The following is a 14,987-nucleotide window of genomic DNA, read 5'->3' on the forward strand; positions in this document are numbered from 1 at the left end:
TCCTCTACCCTTTCTGAGTGCTCTCTATTTCTGTTATTTTGTTATTGATCATTTGGACCTCTTTCTGTAGGTTTTAAATTGTTTACAATGCTGTATCTATCTTATTTGATTGTTCCTGTAGTGCCTTCCTGACTTCTTCCTTATTTTTCTCAACTCCATTGTAAAGTGTTTTGAAACATTTTATAATCATTTTTTTGAATTCATTCTCAAGCATTTCCAAGACCTGCCTTCCTTCCAGAATGGAGTCCAGGTCTACTTCTAGGTCATTTTTCTCAGACATTTTATCTTTTGTCTGGACATGAGCTGATATGGTCATCTGCTTTTGCTTCTTGGACGTGTTTAATGTTTATCTGTGGCCTTAATAGTTAATTTAGTATGTGTTTTGGTAATTTTATATGCTTTCTGATTGCTTCCAGGAAGATGTGATCCGAATGTGGGCTTCTCTTTTCACTCTTATTATTGCTTAACTCAGAGTTACTTTCACAGGTGTTATCTTTTTCTCTGGTATATGGCAGTATTGGTTCTTGCCTGGGTTTTGGTGTTTTATAGAGTGTGATTGTAGCTTGGCTATATGGCAGTGGTTGCTGACTCTTCTTGTGTAATATAAGGAGACAAAGAGTCTTCCAAAGGCAGAAGAAGGGCTATGTAACAACAAAACAACACTGGTTGGGTGAAAAAAAAAGAAAAAGAAAAAACAGCACCAGCAAAAACAAGACTGAGTATTGTAGTCTCTAATCACAGAAAAGGGAGGGGAGGGACAGAGGAAAAAGAGGGAAAAAAATCTATAGCTTAATATAAGTATGTCTTTAATGTCTTAATTTCCTGCCACAAAGCTGCCTGAGAGATTTTGCCTTTAAACTCTCTTTCCATCCCTTTAGCCCCCTCCTCTTTCCCGTCATAAAAACAGAACAAAAAGGGAACAGATCAGTGCTAGGTTTGTGGCAGAAGGATCTGTGCGGGTTTTTTGCAGAAGGACCCACCAGCAGTGATGATATGGGGTGGCAACTCGGCTCAGGCTCTCCCTCTATTCCCCAGAATGGAGGTGGGCAAACAGTGAGCGTGCCAATTACCAGATACCAAAGAAAAAAAAGAAAATCAGAACAAAGCAAAACTGACAAACTATATTGTCCACCTTTGTACCAAGGTTCCCGCGGTGTTTTTCCGTGGTGTCTCTGCGGCCCTTATTTCGTACCGCCGCTTGGTCTCACCCAGGATGTCAGCTCAGGATCCCGAGCCTGGCCCGGCAGATTCAAAAGTACGTGATTTTTTACTTCAGCTCCAAATTCCACTAGCTATAAGCCTTCAAACCTTTAAAATATTCCTATTTCTGTGGTTCTGAGTTTTGGGGCTCTGCCCTGGCTCTGCTTTGCCTGGTATTCAGTACTATTGCTGACAGCGAATTTCAATGCATCTCCACCCTAGCTGCCATCAAGCCCCGCCTCCATTGTACTTTTAATATTTTCCTCCAACACCACAACACAAATTCATCAATTCTTCTATGGTCTTCCTTATTCACTGTCTAACTTTTACATGCATATAAGGTTATTGAAAATACCGTAGCTTCGGTCAGGTGCACCTTCGTCCTCAAACTGATACATTTGCTCTTGAACACTTTAAAAAGGTCTTGTGCAATAGATTTGTCCAGTGCAATGCATCGTTTGATTTCTTGACTGTTCCTTCCGTAACTGTTGATGGTTGATCCAAGCAAAATAAAGTCTTTGACAACTTCAACCTTTTCTCCATTCATCTTGATGTTGCTTATTGATCCAGTGGTGAGGATTTTTGTTTTCTTTACATTGAAGTGCAACATATACCAAAGGCTGTGGTTTTTTATTTTCATAAGTATTTTAAGTTAGTTCCAATTTTCAGCAAGTAAGGTTGTATTATCTACATATCACAGATTTTTACTGAGTCTTCCTCCAATTGTGGTGCCATGTTTTTCTTCATATAATCCAGCTTCTTGGATTATTTGTTCAGCATACAGGTTGGATAAGTATAGTGAATGAATACAACCTTGTTAACACACCTTTCTTAATTTTAAACCCTTTGGTGTTCCCTTGTTCTGTTAAAATAACTGCCTCTTGGTCTATGAACAGGTTCCTCTTGAGCACACTTAAGTGTTCTGTAATACGCATTCTCTGCAATGTTGTCCATAGCTTATCATGATCCACAGAATCTAAAGTCTTTACGTAGTCAATAAAGCACAGGTAGATATTTTTCTGGAGTCCTGGTGTGGCACTAAGTGTTAATGTGCTGGACTATAAGTTCTGTTTGAACCACAAACTTGGCAGTTCAATCTCACCAGCTGCCCCTCAGAAACCCTATACAGGCTTCCTATTAGTAGTACCCAAATCAACAGCAATTAACAACAAATATCTTTCTGGTATTCTTCACTTTCAGCCAAGATTCATCTGATATCAGCAATTATATCCCTGGTTCCACATCCTCTTCTGAATCTGGCTTGAACCTTTGGAAGTTCTCTGTCAATGTAAAGTTGCAGCTGATTTTGAATTATCTTTAACAAAATTGTACTTGCATGTGAATTCACCTTTTAGGTCTGTTTATTGTTTGGCTGGGAGTCCTGGTGTGGCACTGTAGGTTAATGTGCTGGACTGCAAACATGGTTTGAACCACAAGATTGGCAGTTCAAGTTCACCAGCTGCTTCTTGGAAACCCTATACAGGGTCACTATAGGTCGGAACTGACTTGATGGCATAACAAAAACAACAGCATCATTTGACTGAAAGTTGAGCAGTGGAGGTGAGGTCAGTCTCAGGCTCAGAGCAGTAAGTCTAGTCTTTTTTTTTATGATTTTGAATTTTGTTCCATATTTTTCTCCCATTCTGTCCTGTACCCTTTATTATGATTCATTTTAGAATGGTCAGCAGTGGTAGCTAGTCACTATTTAGTTCTTTTGTTCTCAGAGTCATGGATGATGGGGTTTCATGTGATCCATTAGTTCTTATGAATAATCAGTTCTGTGAATGGTTGGTTTTCTTTACTCTTCTTTGCTCCTGTGAAGAAGAGATCAACAGATGCACCTTAGATGGCTACTCAGAACCTTTTAAGACCCCAGTTGCTACCCACGAAAGCAGGATGTAGGACATTGTCTTTGTGGCCTTTAACCCCAATTGACCTTGATGTCGCCTATGAGTCCTGAGGCCCAGGCCCAGTGACTCATTCTTGTAAGTTGTATGGTTATGACTTAGAAGTTCGCATAATGTTGCCTCCTGTTTACTCTACTTATATACATGTTCTTGTTGTTAAGTGCTTTCAGAGTCAGTTCCAACTCATAGTGACCCTGTATAGGGTACCTGATGGAACGCTGGTGTGGCACAATAGAAAAGCACTCAACCTCAAGGTCAGTTTGAACCACAGGATCAGTGGTTCAAACTCAGCAGCTGCTCCTAGGCAACCCTATACAGGGTCACTATGAGTTGGAACACATTTTACAGCAACTTAACAACAACAACAACACCAAAAAAAAACATAGAGTATCTGAGGAGTAACTGGTGGGCTTGAACTGCTGACCTTCCAATTAGCAGTCCACTGCTTATCCTAAAACCCCACATCAGTACTCCTGCTATACACATTATTGCTGTTGTTATGTGCTGGGGAATCAGTTCCCGACTCGTAGCAACTGGTAAGTTTGAACTACTGATCTTGAGGTTCAAACTGACCTTGCAGTCCAGTGTTTATCCTAAAGCACTACACCATACACAATACACATGGGTACATACAAATATGAGAGAGAGTCAAAAAGTATTGATGCAAAAGTTAGTAACCTTTACAGAACAAATACATAAAAATGTGATCATCAGTTTTACATTCAACAACTCATATACTTATCCCACTTCCTCCCTGTGTTTCCCTTTTCCATTCCCCTTCTTTTCTAATCCTTCTGAACTTTGTCCTTGGGTAAATGCTACCCTTTTGATCTCAAATGATTGATTATTCTGAGGTTTGCTTACCTCTTTCATGTTATGGTTTCTATTACAGACCTATCTATTGTTTGACTGGTGTGGCGCTGTGGGATAAAACACTGGACCACAAGGTTGTTTGAACCACAGTGGTTCAAACTCACTAGCTGCTCCTTGGAAACGATATACTGGGTCTTTGTGAGTCAGAAAGGACTCCACAGCACTTAACAACAACAATTGTTTGGCTGAAAACTAAGCAGTTCCAGAACTGAGGTGTGGCTAAGGAATGTATACTTTGGGATACCACCAGTCTCTGTCATACCAGTAAGCTTGATCTCTTTTGAGATTTTGAGTTCTGTTCCATATTTCCCCCTACTGTATGCAGGACTTTTTAATCTTCTAATGTGACTTTTTTTTTAACCTTTTATTGTAGAATGAGTGAAGGTTTACAGATAAGATCATCAGCTTTACATCCAACAATTTGTACATCTCAATTATTACAAAAAATTCATCTCAATTATTACAATCCCCTCCATGAAACAACAGTTATCCCACTTCCTCCCTATGGTTTCTATTTGCATTCCACACACCTTCCCATCCCTTCTCAACTTTGTCCTTAGGTTAATGTTGCCCTTTTGCTTTGAAATGATTGACCACTCTATGGTGAGCATACCTTACTAGTGGTGTTGTCCTCCCCTATAAACCTGTCTACTACTTGGCTGAAATTGGCCATAGTTTCCATTTCCTCCAGTCTCTTTCTGACCAGTAAACCTGATCTTTTTATATTATTATTATGAAATAATCTTGTTTTGTTCCACACTTTCTTCCACTCTATCCAGAACCCTCTAATGTGATCTCTTTCAGAGCAGTTGATAATGGTAACTAGGCACCATCTAGTTCTTATAGTCTCAGGATCATGGAGACAGAGATTCATGTGGTCTGTTAGTCCACTGGACTAATTATTTTCATGTGTCTTTGACTTTCATTGTTCTTTCATCTAGAAAGAGGGAGAACAATAGTTTTTAAGACCTCAGTCACTACTCACCAAGTAGGATGTATAACATTGCCTTTGTGGACTATTTATGCCAATTGAACTTAGTGTCTCCCAAGACTATGGTTTTGAGCCCCCAGGCCCAGCAACTTATTTCCTCAAGGTGTTCGTTATGTCTAAGATGTTTTCATAATTGTCATTTCATGGACATATTTGCAGCAAAGGTAAAATACCTGGGTACAAATATCCTCTGTCAAACCTATTTATATTTGTGTGTATATTCCCACTCTTCCTCCCATGCCTGTTCAGTTTCTGTATCTATTCATGCATCTACTTGTAGATCACCATTATTGCAAAATTCTGTATATTACAGTATTTATTTCTGTTGTCTGTAACGTTTGCACTCCTCCCAGTGTCTTCCCCTACATCTTATTGTATATTGCCTTCCCCTTCTCCCAAATGTCATGCTAATTAATTTCTTCCCAAGTTTAAAACTGTTTTTTCTTGTAATCTACTTGGTTTCCTCTCCATTTGAAAGTTCTGGGTGGGCATGAGGCTGGCTTGCAAAACATGCCTTTGGGTTGTTTAAATGAATACGTATTTCTTTGTTTATTGTGTACATCAAAAAAAAAAAAAAAGAGGGAATAGAGGCAAATACTGTTAACTGATGTTGCATGAAGGGAATTGTAATCATTGCAATGAAAAAAAATATGATTGGTTGAGTGCAAAACCGATGTGCTACCATGTAAACTATCACTCAATTTACAATAAAAGGTGGGGGGGGGGAGTTCTGTAACTACACTTTTCCCTCTTTTTACTTTGTAACTGCCTTTGTTAAAAATTGGTATCTCTGGTTCCATATTTTCAATCTTGTACATTTGTTTTACTTTAAATACTTCTATATCTGGGTTGACTTCTGGTGGTGTTATCATGTATACTCATCTCAGGTTATTATCTACTGTTGTTGGTTCCCTGTCTGAAGAACTCCCTTTAGTATTTCTTGTAAAGTTGGTCTTGTTTTTACAAATTTCTTTAATATCTGGAAATGTCTCAATTGCACCATCACTTCAGTACAACTCAGGCCTATGGGCTCCGGCGGTGATATTGGGCTCAGGATGCCTTCAGAAATCGTACTGAAGCTATTTTCTTACCCCGATGTCTTGAACCTGCTGTGCATCGGATGTGTGAGCAGGCGCTTTTACCAACTGGCCAGTAACAACTTTCTCTGGGTCAGAATCTACTCAGCCGCTTTTCCACCTAACCGCTGTCACTGGAAGGCTAATCTGGTGGAGATGACGGTGGTGTGCATGGCCTTCTTGTCCCTGGTGGACAGTGAAGCGGGGTACTTAAAGAAGGAGTATATTGCGAAACAGGTGGCATCCTTGAGAGTGGCCGTGGCCCAGCTTGTGAAGCCTGCGAACCCGTACACGGGCTCCCTGCCAAGGTCAAGGACCTATTCAGACTTTCTGGTTTAGGCTGGGTGCTTACCCTGAGAGACAAGAGTGGAAAGGAGTCCATCATGGAGCGGGCTGGCCTGTCTGTAAACGACACATCAGTTACTGTTGTGTGACACAGCAAAAACTGACCGCCCCTGGCCACGCTCTCAACCATAGACTTGTGTGGGATGATGCCAGTTTTTATGGACCAGTGCAGATTCCCCACCAGAAATGGGGATGTGTGTAGACTCCGATGGCGCTCTTTAATTGCCCAGTGCAGGCTCAGCGGCCTGACTGAGACCACACCCGTGGGCTGTGACAAGCTCGTCCAGGTCTTCTGCCTGAACCCTGACCTCGTGGTGAGGCTCTGGAAGAGGGAGGAAGAGTTGGCTTTTGTGATAGAGAATCTTCACCTTCATTAGTTCATGGAGAGGAGTACGTGGGGCTTGGCCGCCACCCCCTACGAGCTGCACCCTCACAACTCCTTCCTGGATGACGTTCCGGAGTATGGCTTGCACGGTTACCAGCTCAATGTTGAGTTGAACAACAGAAGAGTCTCATACCTGTGCGGCACATTTTTTTCCAAGAAAGGAGACATTAAAAATGACTATGTGAATCTTGCAAGCCAGTCACTTACTGCCTTTGTAGGCCCCCCCACCAACAAGGTCTATACACATCTGAAGGCAATGTTTCCTTCTCTCTAACCCTTCCCCAAACAATTCTGCATTCTGATTTATTTATACCATATCAAAACAGCAGTTTTGGCATTATTGATGGACTCAAATTACACTATTTTCAATGTTATTTGTGGTTTTGGAAGAAAAAAAGTCTGAAGGGGCAAAATCAGGCTTATAGAGTTGACGGAGTATAAGGTTTTCCAATGAAATTCTCATAGGACATCCTTTTGTATTCTGGAATAATGAACAGGTGCATTGCCATGATGGAAGAAAAAAATCCCTGTACACAATTATCCTATCCTTTTTCTCACAAAGCAGTTTTTAATTTTCTTAAAACCTCTTCATAAGAAGCTGTCATGGTTATCCCTTATCTAAGAAAATCACTCATCTCTGCCAAGAAATTTGGAAGACAACTATCTGGCTTACTGATTGGAAGAAATCCATATTTGTACCCATTCCAAAGAGAGGTGCCCCAACGGAATGTGGAAATCATTGGACAATGTCTTTGATATCCCATGTGAGTAAAGTTTTGCTAAAGGTAATACAGAAATGGTTACAATCATACATTGACAGAGAACTTCCAGAGGTTCAAGCCAGATTCAGAAGAGGATGTGGAATGAGAGATATCGTTGCTGATGACCGATGTATCTTGGCTGAAAGCAGAGAACATCAGAAAGATGTTTACCTGTGCTTTATTGACTACACAAAGGCTTTCAATTGTGTGGATCATGACAAGCTATGGACAGCATTGCGAAGTATGAGTATTCTGGAACACTTAATTATGCTCATGAGGAATCTGTACATGGACCAAGAAGCAGTTGTTCGAACAGAACATGGGAAAACTGAATGGTTTAAAATTAAGAAAGGTGTGCGACAAGGTTGTATTCTTTCACCATACTTATTCAACCTGTAACATGAACAAATCATCTGAGAAGCTGTGTTATAAGAAAAAAAATGTGGTATCAGGATTGGAGGAAGACTCATTAACAACCTGCGATATGCAGATGATACAAACTTGCTTGCTGAAAGTGAAGAGGACTTAAAACATTTACTGATGAAGATCAAAGAGCACAGCCTTCGATATGGATTACATCTCAATGAAAAGAAAACAAAAATCCTCACCAATGGACCAATAAACAACATTCTTATCAACAGAGAAAAGATTGAAGTTGTCAAGGACTTCATTCTTCTTGGATCAACAATCAACACTCATGGAAGCAGCAGTCAAGAAATCAAATGACATATTGCATTAGGCAAATCTGTTGCACAAGACCTTTAAAGTGTTGAAGAGCAAAGATATCAGCTTGAGGAATAAGGTGTGCCTGACCTAAGACATGGTATTTTCAATAACCTCATATGCATGTGAAAGCTGGACAGTGAATTAGGAAGACTATAGAAGTATTCATGCTTTTGAATTATGGTGTTGGAGGAGAATATTGAAAGTACCATGGGCTGCCAGAAGAACCAACAGATCCATTTTGGAATAAGTGCAGCCAGGGTGCTCCTTTGAGGCCAGGATGGCTAAACTTCATCTCTCATACCTCGGACATATTGTCAGGAGGGAGCAGTCACTGGAGAAGGATATCATGTTTGGTAAGGTGGAGGATCAGAGAAAAAGAGGAAGACCCCCAATGAGATGGATTGGCCAAGTGGCGGCATCAAGGGACTCAAGCGTGGCAACAGTAATGAGGTTGGCCCAGGATCGGCAGTGTTTTGTTGTGCTATGCATAAGGTAGCTATGGGTTGGTACTGACACAATGGCACCTAACAACAACAACAAAGAAAATCTATGAAGATTAACTCTTTGGAATCCCAGAAAACAGTCTGCATAACCTTCTGAGCTGACCTCTCTGCCTTGAATTTACCTGACCTTGCAGTTTCCCTCAGAAGCCACTGTTTTGATCAGATCTTTTATTGAAAGTACTCTAACGGGACTAAAACTAATGTATTACTGAGAGAACTTGTCTTCAGTCAGCTACTAATTGCATTGACATGTTTAAACACTTTTTTTTTTTTTTCCGGGGGGATTCTACCTTCTTCCACGCCTTCTAGATCTTGGCTCTCTCTTGAAAGCTTGCAAGCCAGTCACTTACTGCCTTTGTAGGCACCCCCCAGCCCATTTTGGGTAGCCAATGTCCAAGTTGACCATCCCTGTCTACTCTGTGTATGGAGAGGGTGGGAATGATCCTCACGCTAAAGATTTATTCCCTCTTTTGAGCTACTGCATCCATAGGTGTAGATCAAACTCATCAATATTTAAACACTTTTGGTTTTGATTAATCTGTGCATATATGAACTGGAACTCTACTAGTAATATGTATATCTTTTTCACTTACCCTCATATGTATATAGAAATAGCTTCCAAACCTATATACATGGTTGTGGGTGTGATACCTTTCGCCTACACATACCTGTTCATCTTGCCTTTCTGCTTGTGTATCTTTGTTGTTGTTAAGTGTCATCGAGTTGGTTCTGACTCATAGTGACCCTGTGTAGGGTTTCCTAGGATCAACTGGGAATTTTGAACTGTCAGCCTTACAGTTTAAACTGACCTTTCAGTCCAGTGCATATCCTATAGCACCATGTTAAGACTTCATATAACCTTTATTGTTTGTATGTCTTGCACACTTCTCCATGCTTTTTTTTCTCTAGTGATATTATGTTAATAACCCTCTTATTGTGTATTGCATTTCCTTTCAAATTTACACTTGTTTATGATCTAGTTATCAATTTGTCCCCTTCCCTAATCCCTGGTTGCCATAAAAGAATGTTTCCTTCTGTGTGTAAACTTTTCCTTGACATTTTATAATAGTGACCTGATACAATATTTGTCATTTTGTGATGGACATTTCACTCAGCATAATGTTCTCCAGGTTCATCCACATCAAATTCTTTAACTTTGCATAATATTCCATTTTGTGTGTGTACCACAGTTTGTTTATCCACTCATCTGTTGATGGGCATTTAGGTTGCTTCCATTCTTTTGCTATTGTGAAAAATGCTGAAATGCTGCAATAAATATTCTGTTGTTAAGTGCCATCAAGCTGGTTCTGACTCATAACAACCCTGTATAGGGTTTCCAAAGAGCGACTTGTAAATTTGAACCACAGAATGTGGTTTAATGCTTATCTACAGCACCATGCCGGAACACCATAGGTGTACATATATCTATTCATGTCCCTGCTCCTCCTCCTCCTCCTCCTCCTCCTCTTCTTCTTCTTCTTCTTCTTCTTCTTCTTCTTCTTCTTCTTCTTCTTCTTCTTCTTCTTCTTCTTCTTCTTTTTTTCTCTTTGTGCTTTGGGGGCTGTTGTTATTAAGTACTGTTGAGTCAGTTCTGTCTCATAGCGGCTCTGTATAGGGTTTCTGAAGAGCAGCTGGTGAGTTTGAACTGCCAACCTTGAGGTTCAAACTGACCTTGCATTATCCTGCATTGCCACAACCAAAGTAAGGGGTTAGGATTAGGATTATGGCTAGGTCTAAACTAGACCTAGACTTTGTTTAGTGTTAGGGTTATAGTTAGGATTAGGATTAGTGTTAGTGGGTAGGTGTTGGGCTTGGGTTAGGAGTAAGCCTTGGTCTAGTTTTGGGTATAGAGTTAGGTTAATTTTTAATTTTCTTAGAATATCATTGACTTCCTTTTTATTTGGAAGTTCTGTAAATAACTTGTTCACTCTTTTTGCTTTATGCTTTTTGTTATTGTTGTAACCTAATATCTTTGGTTCCCTATTTTCAGTTTTTTAGGTTTGTTTTGGAATGTGGAGGCATAATAGGTTGCACATTGGGCTGATAACTGCAAGGTCAGCAGTTCGACTGTACAATCACTCCAAAGGAGAAAGATGAAGCTTTTTGCTGCCATAAGATTTACAGCCTTGGAAATCCTATACAAGGTGTAGCACTGTAGGATAAGCACTGGATTGCTAACTCCAACCTCAGTGGCTCAGACCTACCAGCTGCTCCTCAGAAACCTTATGCAGGGTGGCCATGAGTCAGATCAACTCTTCTGCCCACAACAACAATAGATATGGATTGAGTTTTGGGTGATATTGTCATGTTTGTTAATCTCAGTTTGTTGCCTACTGTTGTTGGTTATCTGTCTAAAGAACTTCCTTTAATATTTTTTTGTAAGGTTTGTCTGGTTTCTACAAATTCTTTTAATTTCCTTTTATCTGGAAATGTCTTAATTTTGCTTTCATACTTGATAGACTGTTTTTCTGGGTATATGATTTTTGGGTGACATTTTTTTTCCTTTAGAGTTTAATATATGTCTTCTTACCTGCATAGTTTCTACTCCAAAATCAGAGTTTAGTCTTATTAGCTCTCCTTTATAGGTAACTTAGTTTTTCTCAAACTGCTCTCAGGATTCTTTCCTTTATTTGGTTTTGAAAAGTTTGATTGCAGTATGTCTTAGTCATTTTATTTTGGGATCTATCCTGTTCAGAGTTCATTCAATTTCTTGAATGGCTATCTTTTCATCTTTTGTGATGTTAGAGAAGTTTTCTGTAATTCTAATCACACATGAATTATTCATCTTGATGTTGTTGTTGTTGTTGTTAACTGCTGTCGAGTAGGTTCTTACTCATAGCGACCCTGAATAGGGTTCCAAGGAGTAGCTGGTGAGCTTGAACTGCCGACCTTGCAGTTCAAATGGTTTTGCAGTCTGGCACATTAACTCATAGCACCACACAAAGACTCCTCATCTTGATGGTGCTTTCTTTGGACGTTTTTTTCTTTTTTTTCTACAACTTTTATTTATTTAGGATATGTGTTGTGGGTTGATGCACTGGACTGCAGTGTCAGTTTGAACCACAAGGTCGCTGGTTCAAGCTCACCAGCTGCTCCTTGGGAACCCTATACAGGGTTGCTATAGGTCGAAACTGACTTGACAGCACTTAACAGCAACAACAACAATCTAGTAGTGGGATTGTTGGATCAAATGGTATTTCTATTTCCAAATTTTTAAGAAAGTTTTTCACAGTGGTGGCATCATTTTACAGTCTCACCAGCATTTGCTATTTTCTGTCTTATTGAACTCTGCTATAATTGCTGGGATGAGATGATATTCACTGTTTCAATTTGCATCTCTCTAATGACTACTGATCTCAAGGATTTCTTCATGTGTATGTTGACCACCTGAATGTATACTTTGATGAAATTTCTATTCATGTCCTCTGCCCATTTTCATAGGATTGTTTGTCACTTTGTTGTTGATATGTTAAAGTTTTCTGTAAATTTTAGACATTAGTCCCCTATTGGATATGTCATTGGCAATTTTTCCCCCAGTCTGTAGATTCTCTTTTTATTCTTTTTCAGAAGTTCTTTGTTATGCCTGAGTATTTAATTTTTAGACAGTACTAGACATTTATTTTATCTTCTGCTGTTTATGTATTTTTGGCCATGTTTAATAGACTATTTATGCCATAAATTAGATTTCCTAAGTTTTGCTTTTAGGCCTTTGATCTATCTTGAGTTAGTTTTTGTATATGGTGTGAGTTATGGATCACTTTTTATATTTCTGCAAATGGATATTCAGTTTTTCCAGCACCATTTGTGTAATTGAATTGTCTTTTCCCTGGCCATCTGGGCCAGGACTTTTTTTTTTTCTTGGTAACTGTTGCTGTTTTTTTATGGCCTGTTCAATTTCCTCTTTTGTTATTGGTCTTTTCAAATTTTCAACCTCAAAATTAGTTGGTTTGGGTAGCTCATGTGCTTATAGACATTTTTTCCATTTATTCTAGATTTTCAAATTAATTGAAATACAGCTTTTCATAGTATTCTGTTATACATTTTATTACAGTTGGTTCTGTTGTAACACTGCCCATTTCATTTCTCATTCATGTTACTTGCATTTTATACTTATTTTCTTTTGTTAAACTTGCCAATGATTTGTCAATTTTGTTCATGTTTCTAAATAACTACTCCTGGTGTGGCACTGTGGGTTAATGTGCTGGACTGCAAATTCAGTTTGAATCACAAAGTTGGTGGTTTAAGCTCATCAGCTGCTCCTGGAAACCCTGTACAGGGTCACTATGGGTCAGAACTGACTCGACGGCATTTATCAACAACAACAACAATCTTGTTGATTATTCTATATTTCCTGTGAATTGATTTATAGTCTTTATTATGTCCTTTTTTCTACATATTTATTGTTATTGTTGTTTTGTTGCTTTGCTGCGCTTTTTCCAATTTTTGGAGTTGTTAAGATATTGATTTTGCTTCTTTCTTCTTTTCTGATTTGTGCCATTTATTATTATAAATTGACTTTTAAGGACTGCTTTTGCTGTGTCCCAAAGGTTTTTTTTTTTTAACCTTTTTATTGTGAATTGAGTGAAGGTTTATGGACATGATCATCAGCTTTCCATTCAACAAAGTATATACTTTGTTTCATCTCAATGATTAAAACCCCTTCCCTGCAACACCAGTTATCCTACTTCCGCCCTGTGGTTACCCATTTACATCTTATATTTCACAAAACATTTACATCTTATATTTCACAAAGCATTTACATCTTATATTTCACAAAGTTCATTAAACAAAACAAACAAATATATATTCATTTTAATGTCCAAAGGGCACATTCTGCAAGTCAGGCTGCCTCCTGCAGACATACAGTCTTACTCAGTCCATGGAACTAGAGCCCACAGCAGCTCTGTCTCTCCACGCCACTGCCTTTTGCCGTCATCATTGCTGCTGTCACCGCTTTTCTAAGTAGGAAACTCACACTCCATTCATACTCTTTTTTCTTGATGGTCCTGGGATCATCTGTACCTGAAATGAAAGATGAACAACTCCCCCCTTTTAGTTACACATTTTCTACAATTTTACTTTTAAAAAAAATCTTTTTATTGTGAATTAAGCAGATCATCAGTTTTTCATTGAACAAATCATATACTTTGCTTCATTACATGTTTGCATTCACCTCCATGTACCAACAGTTAACAGCATTTACCTTGATTCACTTAACTATTACATTCCTCCCTGTGTCTCCTGCTACCTTCATCTTGCCTCTGCTGTCCTACCTCTTGTTGTATATTGTCTGCCCACTAGCCAATGAATAATTTTCTCCCCCCCCCACTCCCTCACCACCTCCATAACCATCATAGATCCTTTCTTTCTTTCAACAATTATATAAATCACAGTTTCAAAGTAACAGTGACACACACCCTTCCCACCGCCCATCCTGAATGCTTCACTGGGATTGAGTCTCATTCTTGAGGCATGAAGTTTTCAATATGCTTCCATAATGCTTCTTTTGCTTAGAGATATTGATGCTTCTCCTGGGCCATAGCTCACCTGGGGCCATAGCTCACCCAGCACAATAGTTAACCCGGGGAGGGGAGGGGCACTGCATAGTTCACCTGTTGTTGGTGTTGTAAGGTGCCATCGAGTCTGAACCGACTCATACTGACCCCATGCACAGCAGAACGAAACAATGTCTGATCCTGGGCCAACCTTACTACCGCTGCCACACTTGACACCATCAATGGTGCCACCTGGCCGATCCATCTCATTGGGGGTCTTACTCTTTTTCTTTGACCCTCCATCTTACCCAGCATGACATCCTTCTCCAGCGACTGTTATCTCCTGACTATATGTCCAAAGTATGAGAGACGAGGTTTAGCCATTTTGTCTTCCAAGGAACACTCTGTCTGCACTTCATCCAAAACAGATCTATTGGTTCTTTTGTCAGTCCATGGCACTTTTAGTATTCTCCGCCAACACCACAATTCAAAGGCATCAATTTTTCTGCGAAATTCCTTATGCACTGTCCAGCTTTCGCATCCATATGAGGTTATTGAAAATACCATGGCTTGGATCAGGCGCACCTTAGTCCTCAAGCTGATATGTTTGCTCTTCAATGCTTTAAAAAGTTCCTGTGCAGCAGATTTGCCTAACGCAATACGATGTCTGATCTCTTGACTGCTGCTTCCATGAATGTTGATAGTTGATCCAAGAAGAATGAAGT

At 39.5% G+C, this 14,987-nt stretch overlaps 1 protein-coding gene and 1 pseudogene across 1 annotated transcript in view; both read left to right on the forward strand.

Annotated features, from left to right (window-relative positions):
- The window catches only part of LOC102827470 (monocarboxylate transporter 8-like), a 372,707-nt gene that overhangs the window by 197,815 nt on the left and 159,905 nt on the right, over nucleotides 1-14,987 (forward strand).
- Nucleotides 6,027-7,051, forward strand: LOC102830536 (annotated as a pseudogene).

This window comes from Chrysochloris asiatica, unplaced genomic scaffold, assembly GCF_000296735.1.
Source record: "Chrysochloris asiatica unplaced genomic scaffold, ChrAsi1.0 scaffold00239, whole genome shotgun sequence".
Lineage (NCBI taxonomy): Eukaryota > Metazoa > Chordata > Mammalia > Afrosoricida > Chrysochloridae > Chrysochloris > Chrysochloris asiatica.